Genomic DNA, 14,241 nt, shown 5'->3' with positions numbered 1-14,241 from the left:
TTTTTTAGCTTTTTTTTTTTTTAAATTTTTATTATTATAATAATAGTTTTGTGCATTTAAATTCCTTAGACTATTTTTTTAAACTGCTTCTTTAGCCGATTTTCTTGTTACAAATGAAAAGATTATAATTTTCAATAGCTATATTATGTTTCAGAAAATCACAACAAATTACCAAAAACCGGAGAAAGTTTCCCAAGCACCACAGCATCCCACAAATTTGTGGAAGTGAGATGATTGTTTGTTTAGCCTTGGCATGGCAGGGAAATATTGCAAAACAGAAACCACAAATAGACAGCCACCATAAAAAAACTCAAAATAATATACCGTTTAAAAGCAAAAAAAAAAAAAAATGTTGTGTATGTGTGGGTTTTTTGGCCAACCAGCCAGTTTAAGGATGTGCATGACTTCTGCAAAGGAAACGTGTCTGTTAAGCGTGGGAATATTGTGAAGTTTTTCCCTTACATCCACTTATATTCCATACTTTTGTATAGAAATTCATGGCATCTCATTGTTTAGAAGGCAGTGCGCCTTCTTCCATGAAAATTCTGAAAAGCAAGAAATCCCAAATTTGCGAATTTATTTTTAAGGAATATAAATAATGTCTTTGTAGGAAAGAAACTGGGTGAAACAGCTGCATTCAAGGAAATAAAGAAATTCATTTTCATTTTGTAGAGAGATAAGAGGCAAATGTAAAAGCGAACAACAAATGGCCAGGTATGAAATTTCATGGCAGCAATTTTACAGTTATGTTGACTAAACATTTCTTTTTTTCAGCAATTTTCTTTTATTGTGGCCATTGTATTGCCACAGATTTGAATTTACTGCATTATGACAAATTTGAAGTTCTTTAGATTGTCCTACGTTTTTATACCCTACACCACATAGTGGTAAGGGTATTATGTCTTTGTGCATTTGTTTGTAACATGGAGAAGGAAACGAGATAGACCCATAGTTACTTTTGAGAACCTTCATAGAATCACTTTCTGAGTCGATTTATGCATGTCAGTCCGTCCGTCCGTCCGTCCGTCTGTCCATGTATTCTTGTGAACAAAATGCAGGTCGCATTTATTATCCGATTGAGATGAAATTTTCCAAACAATATTTTTTTGGCCCAAGGACGAACCCTATTGAAATTGGTGAGAATCGGATCAAATTTAGATATAGCTCCCATATATATCTTCATCCGATTTCGGGTTAAATGTGCACCAAATATCCACTATCAGTCCAAATTACCTGAATTTTGGCACACCCAACCGAGTTCGGCCTAGAAGCAAGTATATCAAATTTGGAGAAAATCGGTTCAGATATAGCTATAGCTCCCATATATATCATTCATCCGATTTGATCTTTAAGTCCCTCACATTCCTACTATGCACTCCACAACCGTGATATTTGGTACCAGGTATTAGATGGAGCACAGAAATAGCTGTTTTAAATTTTATCGAAATCGGTTCAGATTTGGATATAGCTCCCATATATATCTTCATCCGATTTCGGGTTAATTGACCACCAAATGGCCCGAATTTTGGCACATGTGACCGAGATTAGCCTTAAAGCAAATACAACAAATTTGGAGAAAATCGGTTCAGAAACAGCTATAGCTCCCATATATATATATATTAGTCCGATTTCGGGTTAAATGTGCACCAAATGTCCACTATCAGTCCAAATTACCTGAATTTTGGCACACCCAACCGAGTTCGGCCTAGAAGCAAGTATATCAAATTTGGAGAAAATCGGTTCAGATATAGCTATAGCTCCCATATATATCTTTCATCCGATTTGGTGTTTAAGCCTCTCACATTCGTAATATGCACTCCACAAGAATGATATTTGGTACCAGATATAAGATACAGCCCAGAAATAGCTGTTTGTAAATTTATCGAAATCGGTTCAGATTTGGATATAGCTCCCATATATATCTTCATCCGATTTCGGGTTAATTGTGCACCAAATGGCCGATATAAGTCCAAATGGACTGAATTTTTGTACATCGGGCCAAATTCAGCCTAGAAGCAAGTATATCAAATTTAGTGAAAATCGGTTCAGATATAGATATAGCAACCATATATATGTTTCATCCGATTTAGAGTTTTAGTCCCATACATTCGTAATATTCACTCCACAACCGTGATATTTGGTACCAGGTATTAGATGGAGCACAGGAATAGCTGTTTTAAATTTTATCGAAATCGGTTCAGATTTGGATATAGCTCTCATATATCTTCATCCGATTTCGGGTTAAATGTGCACTAAATGGTCAATATCAGCCCAAATCACCAGTCTAGAAGCTAATACGTAAAATTTGGAGAAACCCGATTCAGAGATAGCTATAGTTCGTAAAATGCACGATAGAATTAGATATATTTTGATTTTGTACCAAATATCTCATAGAGCTCTGAAATGCCCTGTATAAACCTTTTTACGAGAGCTCTACTAAATATGCATAGTGGTGTAGGGTATAATATAGTCGGCCCCGCCCGACTTTTGAGCTTTCCTTACTGGTTTTATTTTTTGAAAAGCCAAATCTGTTTAACCCGAACAAAGCCTAAATAAATGACTTTATTAAAAGACTAACAAAAGATGAGAATGTGGGGATAGGGGGATAGGGGGGTGTTCATCTAAAGTGGTCTACAGACATAGAAATGTAGCTGGGTAGATGAGTTTGAGGTTGACGGGAATGTAGTACAAAATATCATATTTTTTACAATTGAGGCGAAGTTTTGAATTCTTTTGTACTTAAAATGCCTCACTAATAAATTGATTTAATTATACCCTCCACCATGGGTAGGAGGGTATATTAACTTTGTCATTCCGTTTGTAACACCTCTAAATATTCGTCGTAGACCCCATAAAGTATATATATTCATAATCAGCATAAAATTCTAAGACGATTTAGCGATGTCCGTCTGTCTGTCCGTCTGTCTGTCTGTCTGTCTGTCCGTCTGTCTGTCTGTCTGTCTGTCCGTCTGTCTGTTGAAATCACGATAGAGCCCACATTATTTGACGTAGACCTTTGAAATTTGGCACAAGTGTGTGTATTGTCCCTAGGATGGTTGGTATTGAAAATGAGATATATCGGTCCACGTTCTGGTATAGTCCCCATATAACGGTACCTCCCGATATTCGGTATTTTGATGATTTATGCCACATTTTTTCACGGATTTATCTGAAAATTAGTATTTGTAGGTCATGACGGATCCCTGAGCGTGTGGCAAAACATTGCATGTATAGGTCCACGTTTTGGTATAGCCCCCATATAACGGTACCTACCGATATTCGGTATTTGGGTGGTACCGTTATATGGGGGATATACGATATCGTGGACCGATATAGTCATTCTTCGAATTTGACCTGCTAGCAGAGAAAAGTCTGATCTGTGCAAAACTTTAGCTTTCTGTTTTTACTCGTTTTGACTCTAGCGTGATTACAACAGATGTACAGACGGACAGGACTAAGGAATCAAGTTGTTTTTGGCATGAACTTACATATATATGCTATATATAGAAGCCTATCGCCCTGAGCTCTCTTCTGGGACCCATGCTTTATAATATATTTATAAGTGACATGCCAGAACCCCCTTAGGGGGCATTGCAGCTGTTGTATGCGGATGATGTAATTTTAGCAATGTCTGGTCCCAGAGCCAGCACCATATCTGCTCGCTTTAACACTCATCTGGGTATACTTCAGAGGTACTTCATCAAATGGGGTCTGAGGCTTAATGTAGACAAATGTGCAGCCATAGTCTTCAAGGGAAAGTCCAAGGTGGTGTATCCCAACTTTAGGTCTTATTATCCTATTTCGGGGATGAAAGAATCAAAATTGTTGACAAAATTCGATACCTTGGTGTCATTTTTTGTGAAAGGATGGAATTTGTTAGACATATTGATTTCATACTTGGTATGGCAAAGAAAATATACTTTGGATATCAAAGTGTATTACAACATAGCGGCGGTCTGAGCAAAAACATAAAGCTTCTGGTATATAAGCAGGTCTGTTTAGCTCAGAGGGGCTCCGCCGATGGGAGTAAAACGCCGAATGCGTCGAGCAGTGGACCGTAAGGGGGAAATATAAAAAGAAATAAAACACAGTAGTTTTTCTTAATATATAGAACTATTTATTGCTAGTTTGGTGGGTGGTAACGATATTACCTGTGGCAACAATATGCCTTTCTACACACAACGATATGTGCTTTTGTTGTCTGTCCGAATGACAGCGAAATACTCTTTGATGTCTAAAGGAGGCGGCAAAACAACCGACAAATAATTAGTAGTTAAAATGTCAAAGGCGCTAGCACAAGGTTGCAATAAACCGTAGCGCGTACATTTTAACGACTAATTAAGGACCAAACCAGGGGTCAATAAATAGCAATATTTTATGCAATTCTAAATTAAACATGCCGACCCCCTTGAAACATCAAAGCATGTTTCAACACAATTAACTTAATCTATATTAATTCCAGTAGTAGGTACGGGTTGTATAGTGCAGTGTGAGCTTTTTTTCGAATTAAATGTAGGGAATGGAAACGCAGATGAATCGGCAGTAACAGATACGGGATCCATCTCCGCTACAACGATAATATGAAGCCGCAGATGAATCTGCAGTAATAGATTCGGACTTCAATCAAGCTATATTTATACACGAAATGTACTACTTTGAAGCCGCAGATGAACCTTCAGTTACAGATTCGGCTTCAATCGTTTCTCGAAACGATATTCGAGAGGGGTTCCAATTGAGACCCTGTGCCAATGCCGGTATATAAACCGCCAGCTGTCGTGAGACCGATTTTACGCGAAGGTCGTCCTACAACGTTGTTTACAAGTTTTAATTTCGTTGACTGACTACCTTCCGATAAATTCATTTTTATAAACTTAATAAGGTTGCTTTTAGACATTTTGTAAAGCGGTTTTGAACGAACAAAATTAGATTTTTGATTTTCGACTCCAACCGATGTGGAGGATATACGTTTCGAGGGACGGAAAACTGGGGCTGAAGCTGACAACAACGATTTTGCTGCGCTTGACGAAGCCTTTGGAGTCAGAACCGGAAACGAACTATTCGGTTTTAATGACTCGCGATGTAATAACGTGTGATGACGTTGACCACATTTCATACAACTATTTTTACTAGTACAATTTACTAGTCTATGCCCCTTTACCAAACAATTTATACAATGTTCGTGGCGCTTGACGAATGCAAACCTATTTGCGGATAATTCCTTAAATTTTGAGCAAAAATGAAGTCGATGGCATTTATCTCGACAAAGAGGACATGATTTTCCAATTGAAGGGGAAGATGAACATTTGGAATGAGAATTCCTAGCAGTATTAACCGAATTTGAATTAGGCAAAGGAACCGATTTGTCGCTATAATTTTCCAAACACACAAGCGTGTTTATTCTTCCTGAAAGAAAGGTGTCTAAATCTTTCCACGAAGAAAGAGCCGATTTGTTTTTGATACCTTGTTGTACCACAGCAGTGTCGTTTCTTCCGGTAAGCGTTGCAGGCAAAGAAAGACAAGTATCGGATCCCATTGATCCGTGGGAACGTTATAAGTCGACATGGAGGAGATACAACGATTAATTCCAACTCTAATCTCTTTCAAACCAGAGACTGTTTCCTTATCTAGAATTGGAAGACTAAATAACGAAGACAACTGACGATGTACCAATATACGAGTATTGTCATACTCATCATTTAATGCTCTCCAAGCGAAAGCGAAACCACGATTTGTTAAAGGAAATTGGGAAACTATTTCCCTTGCATCACCAGCAGTCTTTTGCAGCAAGTAATACAGGCGCTGCAAATCACTCAAGCGAGAGTTATTAATAAAAATAGCACTAAACAAATCCCGAAAGGAAGGCCAAGAAGAAAAATCTCCCTCAAAAACATTAATATCAATTGGGGGCAATGCCATATTGTGAACGATATCACAACCAGAAGAAATATTTGCGGTCATATTTTCCTGCGATTCAGGAGCCAAAAGTAATTGAGCCGATTGCTCTTGATTTTTATCCGCAATTTGAATCGAATTTCTTGTTATGCACCGATATTTGATAATTTTTCTATTAATTGTTGCCATTGTACTTGAATAAATTGTAAAGAATAAATGTTGATTTTGTACCAAATATCTCATAGAGCTCTGAAATGCCCTGTATAAACCTTTTTACGAGAGCTCTACTAAATATGCATAGTGGTGTAGGGTATAATATAGTCGGCCCCGCCCGACTTTTGAGCTTTCCTTACTGGTTTTATTTTTTGAAAAGCCAAATCTGTTTAACCCGAACAAAGCCTAAATAAATGACTTTATTAAAAGACTAACAAAAGATGAGAATGTGGGGATAGGGGGATAGGGGGGTGTTCATCTAAAGTGGTCTACAGACATAGAAATGTAGCTGGGTAGATGAGTTTGAGGTTGACGGGAATGTAGTACAAAATATCATATTTTTTACAATTGAGGTGAAGTTTTGAATTCTTTTGTACTTAAAATGCCTCACTAATAAATTGATTTAATTATACCCTCCACCATGGGTAGGAGGGTATATTAACTTTGTCATTCCGTTTTTAACACCTCTAAATATTCGTCGTAGACCCCATAAAGTATATATATTCATAATCAGCATAAAATTCTAAGACGATTTAGCGATGTCCGTCTGTCTGTCCGTCTGTCTGTCTGTCTGTCTGTCTGTCCGTCTGTCTGTCTGTTGAAATCACGATAGAGCCCACATTATTTGACGTAGACCTTTGAAATTTGGCACAAGTGTGTGTATTGTCCCTAGGATGGTTGGTATTGAAAATGAGATATATCGGTCCACGTTCTGGTATAGTCCCCATATAACGGTACCTCCCGATATTCGGTATTTTGATGATTTATGCCACATTTTTTCACGGATTTATCTGAAAATTAGTATTTGTAGGTCATGACGGATCCCTGAGCGTGTGGCAAAACATTGCATGTATAGGTCCACGTTTTGGTATAGCCCCCATATAACGGTACCTACCGATATTCGGTATTTTGATGATTTATGCCACATTTTTTCACGGATTTGTCTGAAAATTGGTATTTGTAGGTCACAACGGGTCCCTGAGCTTGTAGCAAAACATTGCATGTATAGGTCCACGTTCTGGTATAGTCCCCATATAACGGTACCTCCCGATATTCGGTAGTTTGATGATTTATGCCACATTTTTTCACTGATTTGTGTAAAAGTTGGTATTTGTGGGTCATAATGGGTCCTAGCTCGTGTGGCGAATCATTGTAATTATAGGTGCACGTGTTGGTGTAGCCCCAATATAACGGTACCTCCCGATATTCGGCATTTTAATGTTTTTTGCCACATTTTTTCTAATGTTCTTTTACCCTAGGGTGGAGGGTATTAAAAGTTTGGCCCGGCCGAACTTAATGTTTTTTTACTTGTTTTCATATATGTTTACTTCCTACGGTATATGTTATAAAAAGAATAAAAACAAGTAAAAATCAGCTAAGTAACTAACTTTTGATACCCTCCATTTTGAAGGATCTTGAAAATTAAAAAAAAAATCCGTCGAAAAATATCTCTCAAAGGAAACCAGTTCTATGCGGCTATACGAAGACGTGGTCTTGCATAATTTTTTGTCATAGGCTGTAGTACCGATTCCGAACTTCAAATGCGAAATTTGAAATAATTCCGTTGAATAATGTCGCTAATATCATCAAATTGGAAACAATTTCGGTGAATAATGTTCCTGATATCATCAAAAACCAAAAAAAAAGGGATAAAGGGAAATACGATATCAGATACCTATATATACAATTCTCTTCAAGAAGGTAGAGTAGTCAGAAGGAACTCCTGGTGTGGAATTTCTGTCAATTCCATTGGAAAATTTGGGTGGTACCGTTATATGGGGGATATACGATATCGTGGACCGATATAGTCATTCTTCGAATTTGACCTGCTAGCAGAGAAAAGTCTGATCTGTGCAAAACTTTAGCTTTCTGTTTTTACTCGTTTTGACTCTAGCGTGATTACAACAGATGTACAGACGGACAGGACTAAGGAATCAAGTTGTTTTTGGCATGAACTTACATATATATGCTATATATAGAAGCCTATCGCCCTGAGCTCTCTTCTGGGACCCATGCTTTATAATATATTTATAAGTGACATGCCAGAACCCCCTTAGGGGGCATTGCAGCTGTTGTATGCGGATGATGTAATTTTAGCAATGTCTGGTCCCAGAGCCAGCACCATATCTGCTCGCTTTAACACTCATCTGGGTATACTTCAGAGGTACTTCATCAAATGGGGTCTGAGGCTTAATGTAGACAAATGTGCAGCCATAGTCTTCAAGGGAAAGTCCAAGGTGGTGTATCCCAACTTTAGGTCTTATTATCCTATTTCGGGGATGAAAGAATCAAAATTGTTGACAAAATTCGATACCTTGGTGTCATTTTTTGTGAAAGGATGGAATTTGTTAGACATATTGATTTCATACTTGGTATGGCAAAGAAAATATACTTTGGATATCAAAGTGTATTACAACATAGCGGCGGTCTGAGCAAAAACATAAAGCTTCTGGTATATAAGCAGGTCTGTTTAGCTCAGAGGGGCTCCGCCGATGGGAGTAAAACGCCGAATGCGTCGAGCAGTGGACCGTAAGGGGGAAATATAAAAAGAAATAAAACACAGTAGTTTTTCTTAATATATAGAACTATTTATTGCTAGTTTGGTGGGTGGTAACGATATTACCTGTGGCAACAATATGCCTTTCTACACACAACGATATGTGCTTTTGTTGTCTGTCCGAATGACAGCGAAATACTCTTTGATGTCTAAAGGAGGCGGCAAAACAACCGACAAATAATTAGTAGTTAAAATGTCAAAGGCGCTAGCACAAGGTTGCAATAAACCGTAGCGCGTACATTTTAACGACTAATTAAGGACCAAACCAGGGGTCAATAAATAGCAATATTTTATGCAATTCTAAATTAAACATGCCGACCCCCTTGAAACATCAAAGCATGTTTCAACACAATTAACTTAATCTATATTAATTCCAGTAGTAGGTACGGGTTGTATAGTGCAGTGTGAGCTTTTTTTCGAATTAAATGTAGGGAATGGAAACGCAGATGAATCGGCAGTAACAGATACGGGATCCATCTCCGCTACAACGATAATATGAAGCCGCAGATGAATCTGCAGTAATAGATTCGGACTTCAATCAAGCTATATTTATACACGAAATGTACTACTTTGAAGCCGCAGATGAACCTTCAGTTACAGATTCGGCTTCAATCGTTTCTCGAAACGATATTCGAGAGGGGTTCCAATTGAGACCCTGTGCCAATGCCGGTATATAAACCGCCAGCTGTCGTGAGACCGATTTTACGCGAAGGTCGTCCTACAACGTTGTTTACAAGTTTTAATTTCGTTGACTGACTACCTTCCGATAAATTCATTTTTATAAACTTAATAAGGTTGCTTTTAGACATTTTGTAAAGCGGTTTTGAACGAACAAAATTAGATTTTTGATTTTCGACTCCAACCGATGTGGAGGATATACGTTTCGAGGGACGGAAAACTGGGGCTGAAGCTGACAACAACGATTTTGCTGCGCTTGACGAAGCCTTTGGAGTCAGAACCGGAAACGAACTATTCGGTTTTAATGACTCGCGATGTAATAACGTGTGATGACGTTGACCACATTTCATACAACTATTTTTACTAGTACAATTTACTAGTCTATGCCCCTTTACCAAACAATTTATACAATGTTCGTGGCGCTTGACGAATGCAAACCTATTTGCGGATAATTCCTTAAATTTTGAGCAAAAATGAAGTCGATGGCATTTATCTCGACAAAGAGGACATGATTTTCCAATTGAAGGGGAAGATGAACATTTGGAATGAGAATTCCTAGCAGTATTAACCGAATTTGAATTAGGCAAAGGAACCGATTTGTCGCTATAATTTTCCAAACACACAAGCGTGTTTATTCTTCCTGAAAGAAAGGTGTCTAAATCTTTCCACGAAGAAAGAGCCGATTTGTTTTTGATACCTTGTTGTACCACAGCAGTGTCGTTTCTTCCGGTAAGCGTTGCAGGCAAAGAAAGACAAGTATCGGATCCCATTGATCCGTGGGAACGTTATAAGTCGACATGGAGGAGATACAACGATTAATTCCAACTCTAATCTCTTTCAAACCAGAGACTGTTTCCTTATCTAGAATTGGAAGACTAAATAACGAAGACAACTGACGATGTACCAATATACGAGTATTGTCATACTCATCATTTAATGCTCTCCAAGCGAAAGCGAAACCACGATTTGTTAAAGGAAATTGGGAAACTATTTCCCTTGCATCACCAGCAGTCTTTTGCAGCAAGTAATACAGGCGCTGCAAATCACTCAAGCGAGAGTTATTAATAAAAATAGCACTAAACAAATCCCGAAAGGAAGGCCAAGAAGAAAAATCTCCCTCAAAAACATTAATATCAATTGGGGGCAATGCCATATTGTGAACGATATCACAACCAGAAGAAATATTTGCGGTCAGGAGCCAAAAGTAATTGAGCCGATTGCTCTTGATTTTTATCCGCAATTTGAATCGAATTTCTTGTTATGCACCGATATTTGATAATTTTTCTATTAATTGTTGCCATTGTACTTGAATAAATTGTAAAGAATAAATGTTGATTTTGTACCAAATATCTCATAGAGCTCTGAAATGCCCTGTATAAACCTTTTTACGAGAGCTCTACTAAATATGCATAGTGGTGTAGGGTATAATATAGTCGGCCCCGCCCGACTTTTGAGCTTTCCTTACTGGTTTTATTTTTTGAAAAGCCAAATCTGTTTAACCCGAACAAAGCCTAAATAAATGACTTTATTAAAAGACTAACAAAAGATGAGAATGTGGGGATAGGGGGATAGGGGGGTGTTCATCTAAAGTGGTCTACAGACATAGAAATGTAGCTGGGTAGATGAGTTTGAGGTTGACGGGAATGTAGTACAAAATATCATATTTTTTACAATTGAGGTGAAGTTTTGAATTCTTTTGTACTTAAAATGCCTCACTAATAAATTGATTTAATTATACCCTCCACCATGGGTAGGAGGGTATATTAACTTTGTCATTCCGTTTGTAACACCTCTAAATATTCGTCGTAGACCCCATAAAGTATATATATTCATAATCAGCATAAAATTCTAAGACGATTTAGCGATGTCCGTCTGTCTGTCCGTCTGTCTGTCTGTCTGTCTGTCCGTCTGTCTGTCTGTTGAAATCACGATAGAGCCCACATTATTTGACGTAGACCTTTGAAATTTGGCACAAGTGTGTGTATTGTCCCTAGGATGGTTGGTATTGAAAATGAGATATATCGGTCCACGTTCTGGTATAGTCCCCATATAACGGTACCTCCCGATATTCGGTATTTTGATGATTTATGCCACATTTTTTCACGGATTTATCTGAAAATTAGTATTTGTAGGTCATGACGGATCCCTGAGCGTGTGGCAAAACATTGCATGTATAGGTCCACGTTTTGGTATAGCCCCCATATAACGGTACCTACCGATATTCGGTATTTTGATGATTTATGCCACATTTTTTCACGGATTTGTCTGAAAATTGGTATTTGTAGGTCACAACGGGTCCCTGAGCTTGTAGCAAAACATTGCATGTATAGGTCCACGTTCTGGTATAGTCCCCATATAACGGTACCTCCCGATATTCGGTAGTTTGATGATTTATGCCACATTTTTTCACTGATTTGTGTAAAAGTTGGTATTTGTGGGTCATAATGGGTCCTAGCTCGTGTGGCGAAACATTGTAATTATAGGTGCACGTGTTGGTGTAGCCCCAATATAACGGTACCTCCCGATATTCGGCATTTTAATGTTTTTTGCCACATTTTTTCTAATGTTCTTTTACCCTAGGGTGGAGGGTATTAAAAGTTTGGCCCGGCCGAACTTAATGTTTTTTTACTTGTTTTCATATATGTTTACTTCCTACGGTATATGTTATAAAAAGAATAAAAACAAGTAAAAATCAGCTAAGTAACTAACTTTTGATACCCTCCATTTTGAAGGATCTTGAAAATTAAAAAAAAAATCCGTCGAAAAATATCTCTCAAAGGAAACCAGTTCTATGCGGCTATACGAAGACGTGGTCTTGCATAATTTTTTGTCATAGGCTGTAGTACCGATTCCGAACTTCAAATGCGAAATTTGAAATAATTCCGTTGAATAATGTCGCTAATATCATCAAATTGGAAACAATTTCGGTGAATAATGTTCCTGATATCATCAAAAACCAAAAAAAAGGGATAAAGGGAAATACGATATCAGATACCTATATATACAATTCTCTTCAAGAAGGTAGAGTAGTCAGAAGGAACTCCTGGTGTGGAATTTCTGTCAATTCCATTGGAAAATTTGGGTGGTACCGTTATATGGGGGATATACGATATCGTGGACCGATATAGTCATTCTTCGAATTTGACCTGCTAGCAGAGAAAAGTCTGATCTGTGCAAAACTTTAGCTTTCTGTTTTTACTCGTTTTGACTCTAGCGTGATTACAACAGATGTACAGACGGACAGGACTAAGGAATCAAGTTGTTTTTGGCATGAACTTACATATATATGCTATATATAGAAGCCTATCGCCCTGAGCTCTCTTCTGGGACCCATGCTTTATAATATATTTATAAGTGACATGCCAGAACCCCCTTAGGGGGCATTGCAGCTGTTGTATGCGGATGATGTAATTTTAGCAATGTCTGGTCCCAGAGCCAGCACCATATCTGCTCGCTTTAACACTCATCTGGGTATACTTCAGAGGTACTTCATCAAATGGGGTCTGAGGCTTAATGTAGACAAATGTGCAGCCATAGTCTTCAAGGGAAAGTCCAAGGTGGTGTATCCCAACTTTAGGTCTTATTATCCTATTTCGGGGATGAAAGAATCAAAATTGTTGACAAAATTCGATACCTTGGTGTCATTTTTTGTGAAAGGATGGAATTTGTTAGACATATTGATTTCATACTTGGTATGGCAAAGAAAATATACTTTGGATATCAAAGTGTATTACAACATAGCGGCGGTCTGAGCAAAAACATAAAGCTTCTGGTATATAAGCAGGTCTGTTTAGCTCAGAGGGGCTCCGCCGATGGGAGTAAAACGCCGAATGCGTCGAGCAGTGGACCGTAAGGGGGAAATATAAAAAGAAATAAAACACAGTAGTTTTTCTTAATATATAGAACTATTTATTGCTAGTTTGGTGGGTGGTAACGATATTACCTGTGGCAACAATATGCCTTTCTACACACAACGATATGTGCTTTTGTTGTCTGTCCGAATGACAGCGAAATACTCTTTGATGTCTAAAGGAGGCGGCAAAACAACCGACAAATAATTAGTAGTTAAAATGTCAAAGGCGCTAGCACAAGGTTGCAATAAACCGTAGCGCGTACATTTTAACGACTAATTAAGGACCAAACCAGGGGTCAATAAATAGCAATATTTTATGCAATTCTAAATTAAACATGCCGACCCCCTTGAAACATCAAAGCATGTTTCAACACAATTAACTTAATCTATATTAATTCCAGTAGTAGGTACGGGTTGTATAGTGCAGTGTGAGCTTTTTTTCGAATTAAATGTAGGGAATGGAAACGCAGATGAATCGGCAGTAACAGATACGGGATCCATCTCCGCTACAACGATAATATGAAGCCGCAGATGAATCTGCAGTAATAGATTCGGACTTCAATCAAGCTATATTTATACACGAAATGTACTACTTTGAAGCCGCAGATGAACCTTCAGTTACAGATTCGGCTTCAATCGTTTCTCGAAACGATATTCGAGAGGGGTTCCAATTGAGACCCTGTGCCAATGCCGGTATATAAACCGCCAGCTGTCGTGAGACCGATTTTACGCGAAGGTCGTCCTACAACGTTGTTTACAAGTTTTAATTTCGTTGACTGACTACCTTCCGATAAATTCATTTTTATAAACTTAATAAGGTTGCTTTTAGACATTTTGTAAAGCGGTTTTGAACGAACAAAATTAGATTTTTGATTTTCGACTCCAACCGATGTGGAGGATATACGTTTCGAGGGACGGAAAACTGGGGCTGAAGCTGACAACAACGATTTTGCTGCGCTTGACGAAGCCTTTGGAGTCAGAACCGGAAACGAACTATTCGGTTTTAATGACTCGCGATGTAATAACGTGTGATGACGTTGACCACATT

This window comes from Musca domestica, unplaced genomic scaffold (genome assembly GCF_030504385.1).
Source record: "Musca domestica strain aabys unplaced genomic scaffold, Musca_domestica.polishedcontigs.V.1.1 7, whole genome shotgun sequence".
NCBI classification, from domain to species: Eukaryota; Metazoa; Arthropoda; class Insecta; order Diptera; family Muscidae; genus Musca; species Musca domestica.
This window is presented reverse-complemented; position numbering follows the sequence as displayed.